We start from the raw sequence: 24912 nt of genomic DNA, 5'->3' as shown, positions 1-24912 counted from the left end.
TATGAATATTCTAAAACTGACATAATTCCATCCTACCGAAAAAAGAAACAGATTTCGCAGTGAGGTTCTATGAGATATTGCTTGAGATGGAAGTCTCTGGCGCCCTTGCCTCGCACGTCAGATTGGCCGAGCGGTGTAAGGCGCCAGATTTAACCTCTGGTTCCCGTAAGGGAGCGTGGGTTCGAACCCCACATCTGACAATGCATTTTAAACGTTCTGAAACTAACATACTCCCTTGATCTTACAGAACAAGTAAATTATGCAGAAACACGCCATGCAGATTTTACTAGAGACGACAGTGACAGCCCGAGCGGTCGAAAAGAAATAGTGGAACATACTTTTCCTGCGTCGAGGTTTAGCTCTTCTCACGAACGTTTCCGTTGTTGTTGTGCTGTGGCTCTGGGTTCCAACCGACAGCGAGGAAACCTCAACAGCAACGCATACGTGTTTAAATGAATCGTAAGGCCTTAATAAAGATAGATGAAACGGTGGCTCAGGTGCTGGAGTTCTGAAGCGGCCGTATTGCGTGGGCAGTAAGCTCACTAAGTTAGTGTGTCATGCTAACAACGGGAAGGCTATGGGTTAGATCCCACCAAGGGCTATTCCATATTGCTTCCCTAAAAAGCAGCGCGAGAGACTGCCAGGCAAATCCCAAGTCATCTGTACAAGGACTAAGATATCCGCACGTCTGGAAACGTTCTCGCCGACTTGTGTGCCACCCTGACGACACGGGTTCTCGTCCGATCACCGAAGTTAAGCAGCGTTTTTACGTGCTTAGTACACGGCTCGGTGGCTAACTAGGAAGTCTGCGTGCTGTTGGATTCTTTAATTGTGCCTTTTGCCTTAGTTTTCGGTGTTGCTGCGCGGTAATGGTACGGTCCAGCACGCTGACCCCTCTCTTACCCCTCGGGACGCAAATTCGCGAGCCTGCGGCCAGAGTCAAATGAAAGGGTCCGTTGTGCGTTTGGCGAGTTGGTCTCTCCCAGTCGTTTCTAGCGCCTGTCTTCTACATATACGCCCATTTGCAAGCGTCAGCTTTCGCGTCAGCCGAGCAAAGTCGAGACAAGTCGACACATGGGGAGACACGATGCTGTGAATCGCAAGCCGCACTAGCCTACGCGAAGCGGGACGAGGGGCGAAGGAAAACCATTCGTAACACGACAGTTCGCAAATTGGACCATCGCGAGCGTTGGAAACACTCTCCTGAGTAAAGAAGACAACTTCCGTGCGGCGTCCGGGTTTCGAACCCGGATCAGCTACTGGGGAAGCAACCATGCTGACCGACACACCACCACCGGCTTCTGCTACGCACTGCTTGCTCCGTGATGTGTCGCCTTCCCTCCTGGCGCCAGAGGCCGAAGGCAATCTCGCTGTAGGCGCTCTACGCAGAGAGGAAGGCGAGCACATCTGAACCCGTTTTCCTGGTGCTGCTAGGGCCAAATACTGAAACTGAGCGCAGAACTAACTTTTACTGAAGAATCTGCCCTTTAATGCACATCAGGGCGAACACGAAATTTCTAATATGAAGTACTCACTGACGCTCCAAAGACGTTGCAGTATGTACGCGTCGGTACCACCTGGGCAGTGCCTAAGTATTGTAAAGTGAAGGTCGACAGTTTGAGCCTCACAGGAAGTATATCATTGGCCTCCCACGAGTGCGTAAGGCACAGCGTGGCTGTTGCTAGGAAACGGCCTTATTTGCCGTATGTTCATATCTAGTTTTCTTTGCATCAATGTGAAAATGTCCCTATTACTAAATACGGTTTTGCTAGTTACAGTTCAAACTGGAAACGACGGAAGAAAGCGGTCCAACGCGCCACATTGGATCCCGAAAGGGAGGGTGCATTTCCTACGCCACGTCTGACATTGCGTTATGAATATTCTAAAACTGACATAATTCCATCCTACCGAAAAAAGAAACAGATTTCGCAGTGAGGTTCTATGAGATATTGCTTGAGATGGAAGTCTCTGGCGCCCTTGCCTCGCACGTCAGATTGGCCGAGCGGTGTAAGGCGCCAGATTTAACCTCTGGTTCCCGTAAGGGAGCGTGGGTTCGAACCCCACATCTGACAATGCATTTTAAACGTTCTGAAACTAACATACTCCCTTGATCTTACAGAACAAGTAAATTATGCAGAAACACGCCATGCAGATTTTACTAGAGACGACAGTGACAGCCCGAGCGGTCGAAAAGAAATAGCGGAACATACTTTTCCTGCGTCGAGGTGTAGCTCTTCTCACGGACGTCTCTGTTGTTGTTGTGCTGTGGCCCTGAGTTCCAAGCGACAGCGAGAAAACCTCAACAGCAACGCATACGTGTTTAAATGAATCGAAATTCCTTACTAAAGATAGATGAAACGGTGGCTCAGGTGCTGGAGTTCTGAAGCGGCCGTATTGCGTGGGCAGTAAGCTCACTAAGTTAGTGTGTCATGCTAACAACGGGAAGGCTATGGGTTAGATCCCACCAAGGGCTATTCCATATTGCTTCCCAAAAAGGCAGCGCGAGAGACTGCCAGGCAAATCCCAAGTGATCTGTACAAGGACTAAGATGTCCACACGTCTGGAAACGTTCTCGCCGACTTGTGTGCCACGCTGACGACACGGGTTCTCGTCCGATCACCGAAGTTAAGGAGCGATCTTACGTGCTTAGTACACGGCTCGGTGGCTAACTAGGAAGTCTGCGTGCTGTTGGATTCTTTAATTTTCCTTTTCCCTTAGTTTTCGGTGTTGCTGCGAGGTAATGATACGGTCCAGCACGCTGACCCCTCTCTTGCCTCTCGGGACGCAAATTCGCGAACCTGCGGCCACAGTCAAATGAAAGGGTCCGTTGTGCGTTTGTCGAGTTGGTCTCTCCCAGTCGTTTCTAGCGCCTGTCCTCTACATATACGCCCATTTGCAAGCGTCAGCTTTCGCGTCAGCCGAGCAAAGTCGAGACAAGTCGACACATGGGGACACACGATGCTGTGAATCGCAAGCCGCACTAGCCTACGCGAAGCGGGACGAGGGGCGAAGGAAAACCATTCGTAACACGACAGTTCGCTAATTGGACGATCGCGTGCGTTGGAAACACTCTCCTGAGTAAAGAAGACAACTTCCGTGCGGCGTCCGGGTTTCGAACCCGGATCAGCTACTGGGGAAGCAACCATGCTGACCGACACACCACCACCGGCTTCTGCTACGCACTGCTTGCGCCGTGATGTGTCGCCTTCCCTCCTGGCGCCAGAGGCCGAAGGCAATCTCGCTGTAGGCGCTCTACGCAGAGAGGAAGGCGAGCACATCTGAACCCGTTTTCCTGGTGCTGCTAGGGCCAAATACTGAAACTGAGCGCAGAACTAACTTTTACTGAAGAATCTGCCCTTTAATGCACATCAGGGCGAACACGAAATTTCTAATACGAAGTACTCACTGACGATCCAAAGACGTTTCAGTATGTACGCGTCGGTACCACCTGGGCAGTGCCTAAGTATTGTAAAGTGAAGGTCGACAGTTTGAGCCTCACAGGAAGTATATCATTGGCCTCCCACGAGTGCGTAAGGCACAGCGTGGCTGTTGCTAGGAAACGGCCTTATTTGCCGTATGTTCATATCTAGTTTTCTTTGCATCAATGTGAAAATGTCCCTATTACTAAATACGGTTTTGCTAGTTACAGTTCAAACTGGAAACGACGGAAGAAAGCGGTCCAACGCGCCACATTGGATCCCGAAAGGGAGGGTGCATTTCCTACGCCACGTCTGACATTGCGTTATGAATATTCTAAAACTGACATAATTCCATCCTACCGAAAAAAGAAACAGATTTCGCAGTGAGGTTCTATGAGATATTGCTTGAGATGGAAGTCTCTGGCGCCCTTGCCTCGCACGTCAGATTGGCCGAGCGGTGTAAGGCGCCAGATTTAACCTCTGGTTCCCGTAAGGGAGCGTGGGTTCGACCCCACATCTGACAATGCATTTTAAACGTTCTGAAACTAACATACTCCCTTGATCTTACAGAACAAGTAAATTACGCAGAAACACGCCATGCAGATTTTACTAGAGACGACAGTGACAGCCCGAGCGGTCGAAAAGAAATAGCGGAACATACTTTTCCTGCGTCGAGGTTTAGCTCTTCTCACGAACGTTTCCGTTGTTGTTGTGCTGTGGCTCTGGGTTCCAACCGACAGCGAGGAAACCTCAACAGCAACGCATACGTGTTTAAATGAATCGTAAGGCCTTAATAAAGGTAGATGAAACGGTGGCTCACGTGCTGGAGTTCTGAAGCGGCCGTATTGCGTGGGCAGTAAGCTCACTAAGTTAGTGTGTCATGCTAACAACGGGAAGGCTATGGGTTAGATCCCACCAAGGGCTATTCCATATTGCTTCCCTAAAAAGCAGCGCGAGAGACTGCCAGGCAAATCCCAAGTCATCTGTACAAGGACTAAGATATCCGCACGTCTGGAAACGTTCTCGCCGACTTGTGTGCCACCCTGACGACACGGGTTCTCGTCCGATCACCGAAGTTAAGCAGCGTTTTTACGTGCTTAGTACACGGCTCGGTGGCTAACTAGGAAGTCTGCGTGCTGTTGGATTCTTTAATTGTGCCTTTTGCCTTAGTTTTCGGTGTTGCTGCGCGGTAATGGTACGGTCCAGCACGCTGACCCCTCTCTTGTCTCTCGGGACGCAAATTCGCGAGCCTGCGGCCAGAGTCAAATGAAAGGGTCCGTTGTGCGTTTGGCGAGTTGGTCTCTCCCAGTCGTTTCTAGCGCCTGTCTTCTACATATACGTCCATTTGCAAGCGTCAGCTTTCGCGTCAGCCGAGCAAAGTCGAGACAAGTCGACACATGGGGACACACGATGCTGTGAATCGCAAGCCGCACTAGCCTACGCGAAGCGGGACGAGGGGCGAAGGAAAACCATTCGTAACACGACAGTTCGCAAATTGGACGATCGCGAGCGTTGGAAACACTCTCCTGAGTAAAGAAGACAACTTCCGTGCGGCGTCCGGGTTTCGAACCCGGATCAGCTACTGGGGAAGCAACCATGCTGACCGACACACCACCACCGGCTTCTGCTACGCACTGCTTGCGCCGTGATGTGTCGCCTTCCCTCCTGGCGCCAGAGGCCGAAGGCAATCTCGCTGTAGGCGCTCTACGCAGAGAGGAAGGCGAGCACATCTGAACCCGTTTTCCTGGTGCTGCTAGGGCCAAATACTGAAACTGAGCGCAGAACTAACTTTTACTGAAGAATCTGCCCTTTAATGCACATCAGGGCGAACACGAAATTTCTAATACGAAGTACTCACTGACGATCCAAAGACGTTTCAGTATGTACGCGTCGGTACCACCTGGGCAGTGCCTAAGTATTGTAAAGTGAAGGTCGACAGTTTGAGCCTCACAGGAAGTATATCATTGGCCTCCCACGAGTGCGTAAGGCACAGCGTGGCTGTTGCTAGGAAACGGCCTTATTTGCCGTATGTTCATATCTAGTTTTCTTTGCATCAATGTGAAAATGTCCCTATTACTAAATACGGTTTTGCTAGTTACAGTTCAAACGGGAAACGACGGAAGAAAGCGGTCCAACGCGCCACATTGGATCCCGAAAGGGAGGGTGCATTTCCTACGCCACGTCTGACATTGCGTTATGAATATTCTAAAACTGACATAATTCCATCCTACCGAAAAAAGAAACAGATTTCGCAGTGAGGTTCTATGAGATATTGCTTGAGATGGAAGTCTCTGGCGCCCTTGCCTCGCACGTCAGATTGGCCGAGCGGTGTAAGGCGCCAGATTTAACCTCTGGTTCCCGTAAGGGAGCGTGGGTTCGACCCCACATCTGACAATGCATTTTAAACGTTCTGAAACTAACATACTCCCTTGATCTTACAGAACAAGTAAATTACGCAGAAACACGCCATGCAGATTTTACTAGAGACGACAGTGACAGCCCGAGCGGTCGAAAAGAAATAGCGGAACATACTTTTCCTGCGTCGAGGTTTAGCTCTTCTCACGAACGTTTCCGTTGTTGTTGTGCTGTGGCTCTGGGTTCCAACCGACAGCGAGGAAACCTCAACAGCAACGCATACGTGTTTAAATGAATCGTAAGGCCTTAATAAAGGTAGATGAAACGGTGGCTCACGTGCTGGAGTTCTGAAGCGGCCGTATTGCGTGGGCAGTAAGCTCACTAAGTTAGTGTGTCATGCTAACAACGGGAAGGCTATGGGTTAGATCCCACCAAGGGCTATTCCATATTGCTTCCCTAAAAAGCAGCGCGAGAGACTGCCAGGCAAATCCCAAGTCATCTGTACAAGGACTAAGATATCCGCACGTCTGGAAACGTTCTCGCCGACTTGTGTGCCACCCTGACGACACGGGTTCTCGTCCGATCACCGAAGTTAAGCAGCGTTTTTACGTGCTTAGTACACGGCTCGGTGGCTAACTAGGAAGTCTGCGTGCTGTTGGATTCTTTAATTGTGCCTTTTGCCTTAGTTTTCGGTGTTGCTGCGCGGTAATGGTACGGTCCAGCACGCTGACCCCTCTCTTGTCTCTCGGGACGCAAATTCGCGAGCCTGCGGCCAGAGTCAAATGAAAGGGTCCGTTGTGCGTTTGGCGAGTTGGTCTCTCCCAGTCGTTTCTAGCGCCTGTCTTCTACATATACGTCCATTTGCAAGCGTCAGCTTTCGCGTCAGCCGAGCAAAGTCGAGACAAGTCGACACATGGGGACACACGATGCTGTGAATCGCAAGCCGCACTAGCCTACGCGAAGCGGGACGAGGGGCGAAGGAAAACCATTCGTAACACGACAGTTCGCAAATTGGACGATCGCGAGCGTTGGAAACACTCTCCTGAGTAAAGAAGACAACTTCCGTGCGGCGTCCGGGTTTCGAACCCGGATCAGCTACTGGGGAAGCAACCATGCTGACCGACACACCACCACCGGCTTCTGCTACGCACTGCTTGCGCCGTGATGTGTCGCCTTCCCTCCTGGCGCCAGAGGCCGAAGGCAATCTCGCTGTAGGCGCTCTACGCAGAGAGGAAGGCGAGCACATCTGAACCCGTTTTCCTGGTGCTGCTAGGGCCAAATACTGAAACTGAGCGCAGAACTAACTTTTACTGAAGAATCTGCCCTTTAATGCACATCAGGGCGAACACGAAATTTCTAATACGAAGTACTCACTGACGATCCAAAGACGTTTCAGTATGTACGCGTCGGTACCACCTGGGCAGTGCCTAAGTATTGTAAAGTGAAGGTCGACAGTTTGAGCCTCACAGGAAGTATATCATTGGCCTCCCACGAGTGCGTAAGGCACAGCGTGGCTGTTGCTAGGAAACGGCCTTATTTGCCGTATGTTCATATCTAGTTTTCTTTGCATCAATGTGAAAATGTCCCTATTACTAAATACGGTTTTGCTAGTTACAGTTCAAACGGGAAACGACGGAAGAAAGCGGTCCAACGCGCCACATTGGATCCCGAAAGGGAGGGTGCATTTCCTACGCCACGTCTGACATTGCGTTATGAATATTCTAAAACTGACATAATTCCATCCTACCGAAAAAAGAAACAGATTTCGCAGTGAGGTTCTATGAGATATTGCTTGAGATGGAAGTCTCTGGCGCCCTTGCCTCGCACGTCAGATTGGCCGAGCGGTGTAAGGCGCCAGATTTAACCTCTGGTTCCCGTAAGGGAGCGTGGGTTCGACCCCACATCTGACAATGCATTTTAAACGTTCTGAAACTAACATACTCCCTTGATCTTACAGAACAAGTAAATTACGCAGAAACACGCCATGCAGATTTTACTAGAGACGACAGTGACAGCCCGAGCGGTCGAAAAGAAATAGCGGAACATACTTTTCCTGCGTCGAGGTTTAGCTCTTCTCACGAACGTTTCCGTTGTTGTTGTGCTGTGGCTCTGGGTTCCAACCGACAGCGAGGAAACCTCAACAGCAACGCATACGTGTTTAAATGAATCGTAAGGCCTTAATAAAGGTAGATGAAACGGTGGCTCACGTGCTGGAGTTCTGAAGCGGCCGTATTGCGTGGGCAGTAAGCTCACTAAGTTAGTGTGTCATGCTAACAACGGGAAGGCTATGGGTTAGATCCCACCAAGGGCTATTCCATATTGCTTCCCTAAAAAGCAGCGCGAGAGACTGCCAGGCAAATCCCAAGTCATCTGTACAAGGACTAAGATATCCGCACGTCTGGAAACGTTCTCGCCGACTTGTGTGCCACCCTGACGACACGGGTTCTCGTCCGATCACCGAAGTTAAGCAGCGTTTTTACGTGCTTAGTACACGGCTCGGTGGCTAACTAGGAAGTCTGCGTGCTGTTGGATTCTTTAATTGTGCCTTTTGCCTTAGTTTTCGGTGTTGCTGCGCGGTAATGGTACGGTCCAGCACGCTGACCCCTCTCTTGTCTCTCGGGACGCAAATTCGCGAGCCTGCGGCCAGAGTCAAATGAAAGGGTCCGTTGTGCGTTTGGCGAGTTGGTCTCTCCCAGTCGTTTCTAGCGCCTGTCTTCTACATATACGTCCATTTGCAAGCGTCAGCTTTCGCGTCAGCCGAGCAAAGTCGAGACAAGTCGACACATGGGGACACACGATGCTGTGAATCGCAAGCCGCACTAGCCTACGCGAAGCGGGACGAGGGGCGAAGGAAAACCATTCGTAACACGACAGTTCGCAAATTGGACGATCGCGAGCGTTGGAAACACTCTCCTGAGTAAAGAAGACAACTTCCGTGCGGCGTCCGGGTTTCGAACCCGGATCAGCTACTGGGGAAGCAACCATGCTGACCGACACACCACCACCGGCTTCTGCTACGCACTGCTTGCGCCGTGATGTGTCGCCTTCCCTCCTGGCGCCAGAGGCCGAAGGCAATCTCGCTGTAGGCGCTCTACGCAGAGAGGAAGGCGAGCACATCTGAACCCGTTTTCCTGGTGCTGCTAGGGCCAAATACTGAAACTGAGCGCAGAACTAACTTTTACTGAAGAATCTGCCCTTTAATGCACATCAGGGCGAACACGAAATTTCTAATACGAAGTACTCACTGACGATCCAAAGACGTTTCAGTATGTACGCGTCGGTACCACCTGGGCAGTGCCTAAGTATTGTAAAGTGAAGGTCGACAGTTTGAGCCTCACAGGAAGTATATCATTGGCCTCCCACGAGTGCGTAAGGCACAGCGTGGCTGTTGCTAGGAAACGGCCTTATTTGCCGTATGTTCATATCTAGTTTTCTTTGCATCAATGTGAAAATGTCCCTATTACTAAATACGGTTTTGCTAGTTACAGTTCAAACTGGAAACGACGGAAGAAAGCGGTCCAACGCGCCACATTGGATCCCGAAAGGGAGGGTGCATTTCCTACGCCACGTCTGACATTGCGTTATGAATATTCTAAAACTGACATAATTCCATCCTACCGAAAAAAGAAACAGATTTCGCAGTGAGGTTCTATGAGATATTGCTTGAGATGGAAGTCTCTGGCGCCCTTGCCTCGCACGTCAGATTGGCCGAGCGGTGTAAGGCGCCAGATTTAACCTCTGGTTCCCGTAAGGGAGCGTGGGTTCGACCCCACATCTGACAATGCATTTTAAACGTTCTGAAACTAACATACTCCCTTGATCTTACAGAACAAGTAAATTACGCAGAAACACGCCATGCAGATTTTACTAGAGACGACAGTGACAGCCCGAGCGGTCGAAAAGAAATAGCGGAACATACTTTTCCTGCGTCGAGGTTTAGCTCTTCTCACGAACGTTTCCGTTGTTGTTGTGCTGTGGCTCTGGGTTCCAACCGACAGCGAGGAAACCTCAACAGCAACGCATACGTGTTTAAATGAATCGTAAGGCCTTAATAAAGGTAGATGAAACGGTGGCTCACGTGCTGGAGTTCTGAAGCGGCCGTATTGCGTGGGCAGTAAGCTCACTAAGTTAGTGTGTCATGCTAACAACGGGAAGGCTATGGGTTAGATCCCACCAAGGGCTATTCCATATTGCTTCCCTAAAAAGCAGCGCGAGAGACTGCCAGGCAAATCCCAAGTCATCTGTACAAGGACTAAGATATCCGCACGTCTGGAAACGTTCTCGCCGACTTGTGTGCCACCCTGACGACACGGGTTCTCGTCCGATCACCGAAGTTAAGCAGCGTTTTTACGTGCTTAGTACACGGCTCGGTGGCTAACTAGGAAGTCTGCGTGCTGTTGGATTCTTTAATTGTGCCTTTTGCCTTAGTTTTCGGTGTTGCTGCGCGGTAATGGTACGGTCCAGCACGCTGACCCCTCTCTTGTCTCTCGGGACGCAAATTCGCGAGCCTGCGGCCAGAGTCAAATGAAAGGGTCCGTTGTGCGTTTGGCGAGTTGGTCTCTCCCAGTCGTTTCTAGCGCCTGTCTTCTACATATACGTCCATTTGCAAGCGTCAGCTTTCGCGTCAGCCGAGCAAAGTCGAGACAAGTCGACACATGGGGACACACGATGCTGTGAATCGCAAGCCGCACTAGCCTACGCGAAGCGGGACGAGGGGCGAAGGAAAACCATTCGTAACACGACAGTTCGCAAATTGGACGATCGCGAGCGTTGGAAACACTCTCCTGAGTAAAGAAGACAACTTCCGTGCGGCGTCCGGGTTTCGAACCCGGATCAGCTACTGGGGAAGCAACCATGCTGACCGACACACCACCACCGGCTTCTGCTACGCACTGCTTGCGCCGTGATGTGTCGCCTTCCCTCCTGGCGCCAGAGGCCGAAGGCAATCTCGCTGTAGGCGCTCTACGCAGAGAGGAAGGCGAGCACATCTGAACCCGTTTTCCTGGTGCTGCTAGGGCCAAATACTGAAACTGAGCGCAGAACTAACTTTTACTGAAGAATCTGCCCTTTAATGCACATCAGGGCGAACACGAAATTTCTAATATGAAGTACTCACTGACGATCCAAAGACGTTGCAGTATGTACGCGTCGGTACCACCTGGGCAGTGCCTAAGTATTGTAAAGTGAAGGTCGACAGTTTGAGCCTCACAGGAAGTATATCATTGGCCTCCCACGAGTGCGTAAGGCACAGCGTGGCTGTTGCTAGGAAACGGCCTTATTTGCCGTATGTTCATATCTAGTTTTCTTTGCATCAATGTGAAAATGTCCCTATTACTAAATACGGTTTTGCTAGTTACAGTTCAAACTGGAAACGACGGAAGAAAGCGGTCCAACGCGCCACATTGGATCCCGAAAGGGAGGGTGCATTTCCTACGCCACGTCTGACATTGCGTTATGAATATTCTAAAACTGACATAATTCCATCCTACCGAAAAAAGAAACAGATTTCGCAGTGAGGTTCTATGAGATATTGCTTGAGATGGAAGTCTCTGGCGCCCTTGCCTCGCACGTCAGATTGGCCGAGCGGTGTAAGGCGCCAGATTTAACCTCTGGTTCCCGTAAGGGAGCGTGGGTTCGACCCCACATCTGACAATGCATTTTAAACGTTCTGAAACTAACATACTCCCTTGATCTTACAGAACAAGTAAATTATGCAGAAACACGCCATGCAGATTTTACTAGAGACGACAGTGACAGCCCGAGCGGTCGAAAAGAAATAGCGGAACATACTTTTCCTGCGTCGAGGTTTAGCTCTTCTCACGAACGTTTCCGTTCTTGTTGTGCTGTGGCTCAGGGGTCCAACCGACAGCGAGGAAACCTCAACAGCAACGCATACGTGTTTAAATGAATCGTAAGGCCTTAATAAAGGTAGATGAAACGGTGGCTCACGTGCTGGAGTTCTGAAGCGGCCGTATTGCGTGGGCAGTAAGCTCACTAAGTTAGTGTGTCATGCTAACAACGGGAAGGCTATGGGTTAGATCCCACCAAGGGCTATTCCATATTGCTTCCCTAAAAAGCAGCGCGAGAGACTGCCAGGCAAATCCCAAGTCATCTGTACAAGGACTAAGATATCCGCACGTCTGGAAACGTTCTCGCCGACTTGTGTGCCACCCTGACGACACGGGTTCTCGTCCGATCACCGAAGTTAAGCAGCGTTTTTACGTGCTTAGTACACGGCTCGGTGGCTAACTAGGAAGTCTGCGTGCTGTTGGATTCTTTAATTGTGCCTTTTGCCTTAGTTTTCGGTGTTGCTGCGCGGTAATGGTACGGTCCAGCACGCTGACCCCTCTCTTGTCTCTCGGGACGCAAATTCGCGAGCCTGCGGCCAGAGTCAAATGAAAGGGTCCGTTGTGCGTTTGGCGAGTTGGTCTCTCCCAGTCGTTTCTAGCGCCTGTCTTCTACATATACGTCCATTTGCAAGCGTCAGCTTTCGCGTCAGCCGAGCAAAGTCGAGACAAGTCGACACATGGGGACACACGATGCTGTGAATCGCAAGCCGCACTAGCCTACGCGAAGCGGGACGAGGGGCGAAGGAAAACCATTCGTAACACGACAGTTCGCAAATTGGACGATCGCGAGCGTTGGAAACACTCTCCTGAGTAAAGAAGACAACTTCCGTGCGGCGTCCGGGTTTCGAACCCGGATCAGCTACTGGGGAAGCAACCATGCTGACCGACACACCACCACCGGCTTCTGCTACGCACTGCTTGCGCCGTGATGTGTCGCCTTCCCTCCTGGCGCCAGAGGCCGAAGGCAATCTCGCTGTAGGCGCTCTACGCAGAGAGGAAGGCGAGCACATCTGAACCCGTTTTCCTGGTGCTGCTAGGGCCAAATACTGAAACTGAGCGCAGAACTAACTTTTACTGAAGAATCTGCCCTTTAATGCACATCAGGGCGAACACGAAATTTCTAATATGAAGTACTCACTGACGATCCAAAGACGTTGCAGTATGTACGCGTCGGTACCACCTGGGCAGTGCCTAAGTATTGTAAAGTGAAGGTCGACAGTTTGAGCCTCACAGGAAGTATATCATTGGCCTCCCACGAGTGCGTAAGGCACAGCGTGGCTGTTGCTAGGAAACGGCCTTATTTGCCGTATGTTCATATCTAGTTTTCTTTGCATCAATGTGAAAATGTCCCTATTACTAAATACGGTTTTGCTAGTTACAGTTCAAACTGGAAACGACGGAAGAAAGCGGTCCAACGCGCCACATTGGATCCCGAAAGGGAGGGTGCATTTCCTACGCCACGTCTGACATTGCGTTATGAATATTCTAAAACTGACATAATTCCATCCTACCGAAAAAAGAAACAGATTTCGCAGTGAGGTTCTATGAGATATTGCTTGAGATGGAAGTCTCTGGCGCCCTTGCCTCGCACGTCAGATTGGCCGAGCGGTGTAAGGCGCCAGATTTAACCTCTGGTTCCCGTAAGGGAGCGTGGGTTCGACCCCACATCTGACAATGCATTTTAAACGTTCTGAAACTAACATACTCCCTTGATCTTACAGAACAAGTAAATTATGCAGAAACACGCCATGCAGATTTTACTAGAGACGACAGTGACAGCCCGAGCGGTCGAAAAGAAATAGCGGAACATACTTTTCCTGCGTCGAGGTTTAGCTCTTCTCACGAACGTTTCCGTTCTTGTTGTGCTGTGGCTCAGGGGTCCAACCGACAGCGAGGAAACCTCAACAGCAACGCATACGTGTTTAAATGAATCGTAAGGCCTTAATAAAGATAGATGAAACGGTGGCTCACGTGCTGGAGTTCTGAAGCGGCCGTATTGCGTGGGCAGTAAGCTCACTAAGTTAGTGTGTCATGCTAACAACGGGAAGGCTATGGGTTAGATCCCACCAAGGGCTATTCCATATTGCTTCCCTAAAAAGCAGCGCGAGAGACTGCCAGGCAAATCCCAAGTCATCTGTACAAGGACTAAGATGTCCGCACGTCTGGAAACGTTCTCGCCGACTTGTGTGCCACCCTGACGACACGGGTTCTCGTCCGATCACCGAAGTTAAGCAGCGTTTTTACGTGCTTAGTACACGGCTCGGTGGCTAACTAGGAAGTCTGCGTGCTGTTGGATTCTTTAATTGTGCCTTTTGCCTTAGTTTTCGGTGTTGCTGCGCGGTAATGGTACGGTCCAGCACGCTGACCCCTCTCTTGTCTCTCGGGACGCAAATTCGCGAGCCTGCGGCCAGAGTCAAATGAAAGGGTCCGTTGTGCGTTTGGCGAGTTGGTCTCTCCCAGTCGTTTCTAGCGCCTGTCTTCTACATATACGTCCATTTGCAAGCGTCAGCTTTCGCGTCAGCCGAGCAAAGTCGAGACAAGTCGACACATGGGGACACACGATGCTGTGAATCGCAAGCCGCACTAGCCTACGCGAAGCGGGACGAGGGGCGAAGGAAAACCATTCGTAACACGACAGTTCGCAAATTGGACGATCGCGAGCGTTGGAAACACTCTCCTGAGTAAAGAAGACAACTTCCGTGCGGCGTCCGGGTTTCGAACCCGGATCAGCTACTGGGGAAGCAACCATGCTGACCGACACACCACCACCGGCTTCTGCTACGCACTGCTTGCGCCGTGATGTGTCGCCTTCCCTCCTGGCGCCAGAGGCCGAAGGCAATCTCGCTGTAGGCGCTCTACGCAGAGAGGAAGGCGAGCACATCTGAACCCGTTTTCCTGGTGCTGCTAGGGCCAAATACTGAAACTGAGCGCAGAACTAACTTTTACTGAAGAATCTGCCCTTTAATGCACATCAGGGCGAACACGAAATTTCTAATATGAAGTACTCACTGACGATCCAAAGACGTTGCAGTATGTACGCGTCGGTACCACCTGGGCAGTGCCTAAGTATTGTAAAGTGAAGGTCGACAGTTTGAGCCTCACAGGAAGTATATCATTGGCCTCCCACGAGTGCGTAAGGCACAGCGTGGCTGTTGCTAGGAAACGGCCTTATTTGCCGTATGTTCATATCTAGTTTTCTTTGCATCAATGTGAAAATGTCCCTATTACTAAATACGGTTTTGCTAGTTACAGTTCAAACTGGAAACGACGGAAGAAAGCGGTCCAACGCGCCACATTGGATCCCGAAAGGGAGGGTGCATTTCCTACGCCACGTCTGACATTGCGTTATGAATATTCTAAAACTGACATAATTCCATCCTACCGAAAAAAGAAACAGATTTCGCAGTGAGGTTCTATGAGATATTGCTTGAGATGGAAGTCTCTGGCGCCCTTGCCTCGCACGTCAGATTGGCCGAGCGGTGTAAGGCGCCAGATTTAACCTCTGGTTCCCGTAAGGGAGCGTGGGTTCGACCCCACATCTGACAATGCATTTTAAACGTTCTGAAACTAACATACTCCCTTGATCTTACAGAACAAGTAAATTATGCAGAAACACGCCATGCAGATTTTACTAGAGACGACAGTGACAGCCCGAGCGGTCGAAAAGAAATAGCGGAACATACTTTTCCTGCGTCGAGGTTTAGCTCTTCTCACGAACGTTTCCGTTCTTGTTGTGCTGTGGCTCTGGGTTCCAACCGACAGCGAGGAAACCTCAACAGCAACGCATACGTGTTTAAATGAATCGTAAGGCCTTAATAAAGATAGATGAAACGGTGGCTCACGTGCTGGAGTTCTGAAGCGGCCGTATTGCGTGGGCAGTAAGCTCACTAAGTTAGTGTGTCATGCTAACAACGGGAAGGCTATGGGTTAGATCCCACCAAGGGCTATTCCATATTGCTTCCCTAAAAAGCAGCGCGAGAGACTGCCAGGCAAATCCCAAGTCATCTGTACAAGGACTAAGATGTCCGCACGTCTGGAAACGTTCTCGCCGACTTGTGTGCCACCCTGACGACACGGGTTCTCGTCCGATCACCGAAGTTAAGCAGCGTTTTTACGTGCTTAGTACACGGCTCGGTGGCTAACTAGGAAGTCTGCGTGCTGTTGGATTCTTTAATTGTGCCTTTTGCCTTAGTTTTCGGTGTTGCTGCGCGGTAATGGTACGGTCCAGCACGCTGACCCCTCTCTTGTCTCTCGGGACGCAAATTCGCGAGCCTGCGGCCAGAGTCAAATGAAAGGGTCCGTTGTGCGTTTGGCGAGTTGGTCTCTCCCAGTCGTTTCTAGCGCCTGTCTTCTACATATACGTCCATTTGCAAGCGTCAGCTTTCGCGTCAGCCGAGCAAAGTCGAGACAAGTCGACACATGGGGACACACGATGCTGTGAATCGCAAGCCGCACTAGCCTACGCGAAGCGGGACGAGGGGCGAAGGAAAACCATTCGTAACACGACAGTTCGCAAATTGGACGATCGCGAGCGTTGGAAACACTCTCCTGAGTAAAGAAGACAACTTCCGTGCGGCGTCCGGGTTTCGAACCCGGATCAGCTACTGGGGAAGCAACCATGCTGACCGACACACCACCACCGGCTTCTGCTACGCACTGCTTGCGCCGTGATGTGTCGCCTTCCCTCCTGGCGCCAGAGGCCGAAGGCAATCTCGCTGTAGGCGCTCTACGCAGAGAGGAAGGCGAGCACATCTGAACCCGTTTTCCTGGTGCTGCTAGGGCCAAATACTGAAACTGAGCGCAGAACTAACTTTTACTGAAGAATCTGCCCTTTAATGCACATCAGGGCGAACACGAAATTTCTAATATGAAGTACTCACTGACGATCCAAAGACGTTGCAGTATGTACGCGTCGGTACCACCTGGGCAGTGCCTAAGTATTGTAAAGTGAAGGTCGACAGTTTGAGCCTCACAGGAAGTATATCATTGGCCTCCCACGAGTGCGTAAGGCACAGCGTGGCTGTTGCTAGGAAACGGCCTTATTTGCCGTATGTTCATATCTAGTTTTCTTTGCATCAATGTGAAAATGTCCCTATTACTAAATACGGTTTTGCTAGTTACAGTTCAAACTGGAAACGACGGAAGAAAGCGGTCCAACGCGCCACATTGGATCCCGAAAGGGAGGGTGCATTTCCTACGCCACGTCTGACATTGCGTTATGAATATTCTAAAACTGACATAATTCCATCCTACCGAAAAAAGAAACAGATTTCGCAGTGAGGTTCTATGAGATATTGCTTGAGATGGAAGTCTCTGGCGCCCTTGCCTCGCACGTCAGATTGGCCGAGCGGTGTAAGGCGCCAGATTTAACCTCTGGTTCCCGTAAGGGAGCGTGGGTTCGAACCCCACATCTGACAATGCATTTTAAACGTTCTGAAACTAACATACTCCCTTGATCTTACAGAACAAGTAAATTATGCAGAAACACGCCATGCAGATTTTACTAGAGACGACAGTGACAGCCCGAGCGGTCGAAAAGAAATAGCGGAACATACTTTTCCTGCGTCGAGGTTTAGCTCTTCTCACGAACGTTTCCGTTGTTGTTGTGCTGTGGCTCTGGGTTCCAACCGACAGCGAGGAAACCTCAACAGCAACGCATACGTGTTTAAATGAATCGTAAGGCCTTAATAAAGATAGATGAAACGGTGGCTCACGAGCTGGAGTTCTGAAGCGGCCGTATTGCGTGGGCAGTAAGCTCACTAAGTTAGTGTGTCATGCTAACAACGGGAAGGCTATGGGTTAGATCCCACCAAGGGCTATTCCATATTGCTTCCCTAAAAAGCAGCGCGAGAGACTGCCAGGCAAATCCCAAGTCATCTGTACAAGGACTAAGATGTCCGCACGTCTGGAAACGTTCTAGCCGACTTGTGTGCCACCCTGACGACACGGGTTCTCGTCCGATCACCGAAGTTAAGCAGCGTTTTTACGTGCTTAGTACACGGCTCGGTGGCTAACTAGGAAGTCTGCGTGCTGTTGGATTCTTTAATTGTGCCTTTTGCCTTAGTTTTCGGTGTTGCTGCGCGGTAATGGTACGGTCCAGCACGCTGACCCCTCTCTTGCCTCTCGGGACGCAAATTCGCGAGCCTGCGGCCAGAGTCAAATGAAAGGGTCCGTTGTGCGTTTGGCGAGTTGGTCTCTCCCAGTCGTTTCTAGCGCCTGTCTTCTACATATACGCCCATTTGCAAGCGTCAGCTTTCGCGTCAGCCGAGCAAAGTCGAGACAAGTCGACACATGGGGAGACACGATGCTGTGAATCGCAAGCCGCACTAGCCTACGCGAAGCGGGACGAGGGGCGAAGGAAAACCATTCGTAACACGACAGTTCGCAAATTGGACGATCGCGAGCGTTGGAAACACTCTCCTGAGTAAAGAAGACAACTTCCGTGCGGCGTCCGGGTTTCGAACCCGGATCAGCTACTGGGGAAGCAACCATGCTGACCGACACACCACCACCGGCTTCTGCTACGCACTGCTTGCTCCGTGATGTGTCGCCTTCCCTCCTGGCGCCAGAGGCCGAAGGCAATCTCGCTGTAGGCGCTCTACGCAGAGAGGAAGGCGAGCACATCTGAACCCGTTTTCCTGGTGCTGCTAGGGCCAAATACTGAAACTGAGCGCAGAACTAACTTTTACTGAAGAATCTGCCCTTTAATGCACATCAGGGCGAACACGAAATTTCTAATATGAAGTACTCACTGACGATCCAAAGACGTTGCAGTATGTACGCGTCGGTACCACCTGGGCAGTGCCTAAGTATTGTAAAGTGAAGGTCGACAGTTTGAGCCTCACAGGAAGTATATCATTGGCCTCCCACGAGTGCGTAAGGCACAGCGTGGCTGTTGCTAGGAAACGGCCTTATTTGCCGTATGTTCATATCTAGTTTTCTTTGCATCAATGTGAAAATGTCCCTATTACTAAATACGGTTTTGCTAGTTACAGTTCAAACTGGAAACGACGGAAGAAAGCGGTCCAACGCGCCACATTGGATCCCGAAAGGGAGGGTGCATTTCCTACGCCACGTCTGACATTGCGTTATGAATATTCTAAAACTGACATAATTCCATCCTACCGAAAAAAGAAACAGATTTCGCAGTGAGGTTCTATGAGATATTGCTTGAGATGGAAGTCTCTGGCGCCCTTGCCTCGCACGTCAGATTGGCCGAGCGGTGTAAGGCGCCAGATTTAACCTCTGGTTCCCGTAAGGGAGCGTGGGTTCGAACCCCACATCTGACAATGCATTTTAAACGTTCTGAAACTAACATACTCCCTTGATCTTACAGAACAAGTAAATTATGCAGAAACACGCCATGCAGATTTTACTAGAGACGACAGTGACAGCCCGAGCGGTCGAAAAGAAATAGCGGAACATACTTTTCCTGCGTCGAGGTTTAGCTCTTCTCACGAACGTTTCCGTTGTTGTTGTGCTGTGGCTCTGGGTTCCAACCGACAGCGAGGAAACCTCAACAGCAACGCATACGTGTTTAAATGAATCGTAAGGCCTTAATAAAGATAGATGAAACGGTGGCTCACGTGCTGGAGTTCTGAAGCGGCCGTATTGCGTGGGCAGTAAGCTCACTAAGTTAGTGTGTCATGCTAACGACGGGAAGGCTATGGGTTAGATCCCACCAAGGGCTATTCCATATTGCTTCCCTAAAAAGCAGCGCGAGAGACTGCCAGGCAAATCCCAAGTCATCTGTACAAGGACTAAGATATCCGCACGTCTGGAAACGTTCTCGCCGACTTGTGTGCCACCCTGACGACACGGGTTCTCGTCCGATCACCGAAGTTAAGCAGCGTTTTTACGTGCTTAGTACACGGCTCGGTGGCTAACTAGGAAGTCTGCGTGCTGTTGGATTCTTTAATTGTGCCTTTTGCCTTAGTTTTCGGTGTTGCTGCGCGGTAATGGTACGGTCCAGCACGCTGACCCCTCTCTTGCCTCTCGGGACGCAAATTCGCGAGCCTGCGGCCAGAGTCAAATGAAAGGGTCCGTTGTGCGTTTGGCGAGTTGGTCTCTCCCAGTCGTTTCTAGCGCCTGTCTTCTACATATACGCCCATTTGCAAGCGTCAGCTTTCGCGTCAGCCGAGCAAAGTCGAGTCAAGTCGACACATGGGGACACACGATGCTGTGAATCGCAAGCCGCACTAGCCTACGCGAAGCGGGACGAGGGGCGAAGGAAAACCATTCGTAACACGACAGTTCGCAAATTGGACGATCGCGAGCTTTGGAAACACTCTCCTGAGTAAAGAAGACAACTTCCGTGCGGCGTCCGGGTTTCGAACCCGGATCAGCTACTGGGGAAGCAACCATGCTGACCGACACACCACCACCGGCTTCTGCTACGCACTGCTTGCGCCGTGATGTGTCGCCTTCCCTCCTGGCGCCAGAGGCCGAAGGCAATCTCGCTGTAGGCGCTCTACGCAGAGAGGAAGGCGAGCACATCTGAACCCGTTTTCCTGGTGCTGCTAGGGCCAAATACTGAAACTGAGCGCAGAACTAACTTTTACTGAAGAATCTGCCCTTTAATGAACTTCAGGGCGAACACGAAATTTCTAATATGAAGTACTCACTGACGATCCAAAGACGTTGCAGTATGTACGCGTCGGTACCACCTGGGCAGTGCCTAAGTATTGTAAAGTGAAGGTCGACAGTTTGAGCCTCACAGGAAGTATATCATTGGCCTCCCACGAGTGCGTAAGGCACAGCGTGGCTGTTGCTAGGAAACGGCCTTATTTGCCGTATGTTCATATCTAGTTTTCTTTGCATCAATGTGAAAATGTCCCTATTACTAAATACGGTTTTGCTAGTTACAGTTCAAACTGGAAACGACGGAAGAAAGCGGTCCAACGCGCCACATTGGATCCCGAAAGGGAGGGTGCATTTCCTACGCCACGTCTGACATTGCGTTATGAATATTCTAAAACTGACATAATTCCATCCTACCGAAAAAAGAAACAGATTTCGCAGTGAGGTTCTATGAGATATTGCTTGAGATGGAAGTCTCTGGCGCCCTTGCCTCGCACGTCAGATTGGCCGAGCGGTGTAAGGCGCCAGATTTAACCTCTGGTTCCCGTAAGGGAGCGTGGGTTCGAACCCCACATCTGACAATGCATTTTAAACGTTCTGAAACTAACATACTCCCTTGATCTTACAGAACAAGTAAATTATGCAGAAACACGCCATGCAGATTTTACTAGAGACGACAGTGACAGCCCGAGCGGTCGAAAAGAAATAGCGGAACATACTTTTCCTGCGTCGAGGTTTAGCTCTTCTCACGAACGTTTCCGTTGTTGTTGTGCTGTGGCTCTGGGTTCCAACCGACAGCGAGGAAACCTCAACAGCAACGCATACGTGTTTAAATGAATCGTAAGGCCTTAATAAAGATAGATGAAACGGTGGCTCACGAGCTGGAGTTCTGAAGCGGCCGTATTGCGTGGGCAGTAAGCTCACTAAGTTAGTGTGTCATGCTAACAACGGGAAGGCTATGGGTTAGATCCCACCAAGGGCTATTCCATATTGCTTCCCTAAAAAGCAGCGCGAGAGACTGCCAGGCAAATCCCAAGTCATCTGTACAAGGACTAAGATGTCCGCACGTCTGGAAACGTTCTAGCCGACTTGTGTGCCACCCTGACGACACGGGTTCTCGTCCGATCACCGAAGTTAAGCAGCGTTTTTACGTGCATAGTACACGGCTCGGTGGCTAACTAGGAAGTCTGCGTGCTGTTGGATTCTTTAATTGTGCCTTTTGCCTTAGTTTTCGGTGTTGCTGCGCGGTAATGGTACGGTCCAGCACGCTGACCCCTCTCTTGGCTCTCGGGACGCAAATTCGCGAGCCTGCGGCCAGAGTCAAATGAAAGGGTCCGTTGTGCGTTTGGCGAGTTGGTCTCTCCCAGTCGTTTCTAGCGCCTGTCTTCTACATATACGCCCATTTGCAAGCGTCAGCTTTCGCGTCAGCCGAGCAAAGTCGAGACAAGTCGACACATGGGGACACACGATGCTGTGAATCGCAAGCCGCACTAGCCTACGCGAAGCGGGACGAGGGGCGAAGGAAAACCATTCGTAACACGACAGTTCGCAAATTGGACGATCGCGAGCGTTGGAAACACTCTCCTGAGTAAAGAAGACAACTTCCGTGCGGCGTCCGGGTTTCGAACCCGGATCAGCTACTGGGGAAGCAACCATGCTGACCGACACACCACCACCGGCTTCTGCTACGCACTGCTTGCGCCGTGATGTGTCGCCTTCCCTCCTGGCGCCAGAGGCCGAAGGCAATCTCGCTGTAGGCGCTCTACGCAGAGAGGCAGGCGAGCACATCTGAACCCGTTTTCCTGGTGCTGCTAGGGCCAAATACTGAAACTGAGCGCAGAACTAACTTTTACTGAAGAATCTGCCCTTTAATGCACATCAGGGCGAACACGAAATTTCTAATATGAAGTACTCACTGACGATCCAAAGACGTTGCAGTATGTACGCGTCGGTACCACCTGGGCAGTGCCTAAGTATTGTAAAGTGAAGGTCGACAGTTTGAGCCTCACAGGAAGTATATCATTGGCCTCCCACGAGTGCGTAAGGCACAGCGTGGCTGTTGCTAGGAAACGGCCTTATTTGCCGTATGTTCATATCTAGTTTTCTTTGCATTAATGTGAAAATGTCCCTATTACTAAATACGGTTTTGCTAGTTACAGTTCAAACTGGAAACGACGGAAGAAAGCGGTCCAACGCGCCACATTGGATCCCGAAAGGGAGGGTGCATTTCCTACGCCACGTCTGACATTGCGTTATGAATATTCTAAAACTGACATAATTCCATCCTACCGAAAAAAGAAACAGATTTCGCAGTGAGGTTCTATGAGATATTGCTTGAGATGGAAGTCTCTGGCGCCCTTGCCTCGCACGTCAGATTGGCCGAGCGGTGTAAGGCGCCAGATTTAACCTCTGGTTCCCGTAAGGGAGCGTGGGTTCGAACCCCACATCTGACAATGCATTTTAAACGTTCTGAAACTAACATACTCCCTTGATCTTACAGAACAAGTAAATTATGCAGAAACACGCCATGCAGATTTTACTAGAGACGACAGTGACAGCCCGAGCGGTCGAAAAGAAATAGCGGAACATACTTTTCCTGCGTCGAGGTTTAGCTCTTCTCACGAACGTTTCCGTTGTTGTTGTGCTGTGGCTCTGGGTTCCAACCGACAGCGAGGAAACCTCAACAGCAACGCATACGTGTTTAAATGAATCGTAAGGCCTTAATAAAGATAGATGAAACGGTGGCTCACGTGCTGGAGTTCTGAAGCGGCCGTATTGCGTGGGCAGTAAGCTCACTAAGTTAGTGTGTCATGCTAACAACGGGAAGGCTATGGGTTAGATCCCACCAAGGGCTATTCCATATTGCTTCCCTAAAAAGCAGCGCGAGAGACTGCCAGGCAAATCCCAAGTCATCTGTACAAGGACTAAGATGTCCGCACGTCTGGAAACGTTCTAGCCGACTTGTGTGCCACCCTGACGACACGGGTTCTCGTCCGATCACCGAAGTTAAGCAGCGTTTTTACGTGCTTAGTACACGGCTCGGTGGCTAACTAGGAAGTCTGCGTGCTGTTGGATTCTTTAATTGTGCCTTTTGCCTTAGTTTTCGGTGTTGCTGCGCGGTAATGGTACGGTCCAGCACGCTGACCCCTCTCTTGCCTCTCGGGACGCAAATTCGCGAGCCTGCGGCCAGAGTCAAATGAAAGGGTCCGTTGTGCGTTTGGCGAGTTGGTCTCTCCCAGTCGTTTCTAGCGCCTGTCTTCTACATATACGCCCATTTGCAAGCGTCAGCTTTCGCGTCAGCCGAGCAAAGTCGAGTCAAGTCGACACATGGGGACACACGATGCTGTGAATCGCAAGCCGCACTAGCCTACGCGAAGCGGGACGAGGGGCGAAGGAAAACCATTCGTAACACGACAGTTCGCAAATTGGACGATCGCGAGCTTTGGAAACACTCTCCTGAGTAAAGAAGACAACTTCCGTGCGGCGTCCGGGTTTCGAACCCGGATCAGCTACTGGGGAAGCAACCATGCTGACCGACACACCACCACCGGCTTCTGCTACGCACTGCTTGCGCCGTGATGTGTCGCCTTCCCTCCTGGCGCCAGAGGCCGAAGGCAATCTCGCTGTAGGCGCTCTACGCAGAGAGGAAGGCGAGCACATCTGAACCCGTTTTCCTGGTGCTGCTAGGGCCAAATACTGAAACTGAGCGCAGAACTAACTTTTACTGAAGAATCTGCCCTTTAATGAACTTCAGGGCGAACACGAAATTTCTAATATGAAGTACTCACTGACGATCCAAAGACGTTGCAGTATGTACGCGTCGGTACCACCTGGGCAGTGCCTAAGTATTGTAAAGTGAAGGTCGACAGTTTGAGCCTCACAGGAAGTATATCATTGGCCTCCCACGAGTGCGTAAGGCACAGCGTGGCTGTTGCTAGGAAACGGCCTTATTTGCCGTATGTTCATATCTAGTTTTCTTTGCATCAATGTGAAAATGTCCCTATTACTAAATACGGTTTTGCTAGTTACAGTTCAAACTGGAAACGACGGAAGAAAGCGGTCCAACGCGCCACATTGGATCCCGAAAGGGAGGGTGCATTTCCTACGCCACGTCTGACATTGCGTTATGAATATTCTAAAACTGACATAATTCCATCCTACCGAAAAAAGAAACAGATTTCGCAGTGAGGTTCTATGAGATATTGCTTGAGATGGAAGTCTCTGGCGCCCTTGCCTCGCACGTCAGATTGGCCGAGCGGTGTAAGGCGCCAGATTTAACCTCTGGTTCCCGTAAGGGAGCGTGGGTTCGAACCCCACATCTGACAATGCATTTTAAACGTTCTGAAACTAACATACTCCCTTGATCTTACAGAACAAGTAAATTATGCAGAAACACGCCATGCAGATTTTACTAGAGACGACAGTGACAGCCCGAGCGGTCGAAAAGAAATAGCGGAACATACTTTTCCTGCGTCGAGGTTTAGCTCTTCTCACGAACGTTTCCGTTGTTGTTGTGCTGTGGCTCTGGGTTCCAACCGACAGCGAGGAAACCTCAACAGCAACGCATACGTGTTTAAATGAATCGTAAGGCCTTAATAAAGATAGATGAAACGGTGGCTCACGAGCTGGAGTTCTGAAGCGGCCGTATTGCGTGGGCAGTAAGCTCACTAAGTTAGTGTGTCATGCTAACAACGGGAAGGCTATGGGTT

The 24912-nt window shown here is 50.5% G+C and overlaps 14 non-coding genes across 14 annotated transcripts; all 14 read left to right on the top strand.

Moving 5' to 3' along the window:
* Positions 1-116: 116 nt before the first annotated feature.
* Trnal-uaa lies at positions 117-200 on the top strand. The gene has a single exon. It is a non-coding gene; the product is annotated as a tRNA-Leu (tRNA).
* A 1788-nt stretch (positions 201-1988) lies between these two features.
* Trnal-uaa lies at positions 1989-2072 on the top strand. Its single transcript has one exon. It is a non-coding gene; the product is annotated as a tRNA-Leu (tRNA).
* Positions 2073-3859: 1787 nt separating this feature from the next.
* Positions 3860-3942, top strand: Trnal-uaa. Its single transcript has one exon. It is a non-coding gene; the product is annotated as a tRNA-Leu (tRNA).
* Positions 3943-5730: 1788 nt separating this feature from the next.
* On the top strand, positions 5731-5813 carry Trnal-uaa. The gene has a single exon. It is a non-coding gene; the product is annotated as a tRNA-Leu (tRNA).
* A 1788-nt stretch (positions 5814-7601) lies between these two features.
* On the top strand, positions 7602-7684 carry Trnal-uaa. Its single transcript has one exon. It is a non-coding gene; the product is annotated as a tRNA-Leu (tRNA).
* Positions 7685-9472: 1788 nt separating this feature from the next.
* On the top strand, positions 9473-9555 carry Trnal-uaa. Its single transcript has one exon. It is a non-coding gene; the product is annotated as a tRNA-Leu (tRNA).
* Positions 9556-11343: 1788 nt separating this feature from the next.
* On the top strand, positions 11344-11426 carry Trnal-uaa. The gene has a single exon. It is a non-coding gene; the product is annotated as a tRNA-Leu (tRNA).
* A 1788-nt stretch (positions 11427-13214) lies between these two features.
* On the top strand, positions 13215-13297 carry Trnal-uaa. Its single transcript has one exon. It is a non-coding gene; the product is annotated as a tRNA-Leu (tRNA).
* Positions 13298-15085: 1788 nt separating this feature from the next.
* On the top strand, positions 15086-15168 carry Trnal-uaa. The gene has a single exon. It is a non-coding gene; the product is annotated as a tRNA-Leu (tRNA).
* A 1788-nt stretch (positions 15169-16956) lies between these two features.
* On the top strand, positions 16957-17040 carry Trnal-uaa. The gene has a single exon. It is a non-coding gene; the product is annotated as a tRNA-Leu (tRNA).
* A 1788-nt stretch (positions 17041-18828) lies between these two features.
* Trnal-uaa lies at positions 18829-18912 on the top strand. The gene has a single exon. It is a non-coding gene; the product is annotated as a tRNA-Leu (tRNA).
* A 1788-nt stretch (positions 18913-20700) lies between these two features.
* Positions 20701-20784, top strand: Trnal-uaa. The gene has a single exon. It is a non-coding gene; the product is annotated as a tRNA-Leu (tRNA).
* A 1788-nt stretch (positions 20785-22572) lies between these two features.
* On the top strand, positions 22573-22656 carry Trnal-uaa. Its single transcript has one exon. It is a non-coding gene; the product is annotated as a tRNA-Leu (tRNA).
* Positions 22657-24444: 1788 nt separating this feature from the next.
* On the top strand, positions 24445-24528 carry Trnal-uaa. The gene has a single exon. It is a non-coding gene; the product is annotated as a tRNA-Leu (tRNA).
* The last annotated feature ends 384 nt before the right edge of the window (positions 24529-24912 follow it).

The sequence above is a fragment of the Schistocerca americana genome, chromosome 7 (genome assembly GCF_021461395.2).
Source record: "Schistocerca americana isolate TAMUIC-IGC-003095 chromosome 7, iqSchAmer2.1, whole genome shotgun sequence".
Taxonomy (NCBI): Eukaryota; Metazoa; Arthropoda; class Insecta; order Orthoptera; family Acrididae; genus Schistocerca; species Schistocerca americana.
The sequence above is the reverse complement of the archived record's forward strand: the minus strand, read 5'-3'. Positions and strand labels throughout refer to the sequence as shown.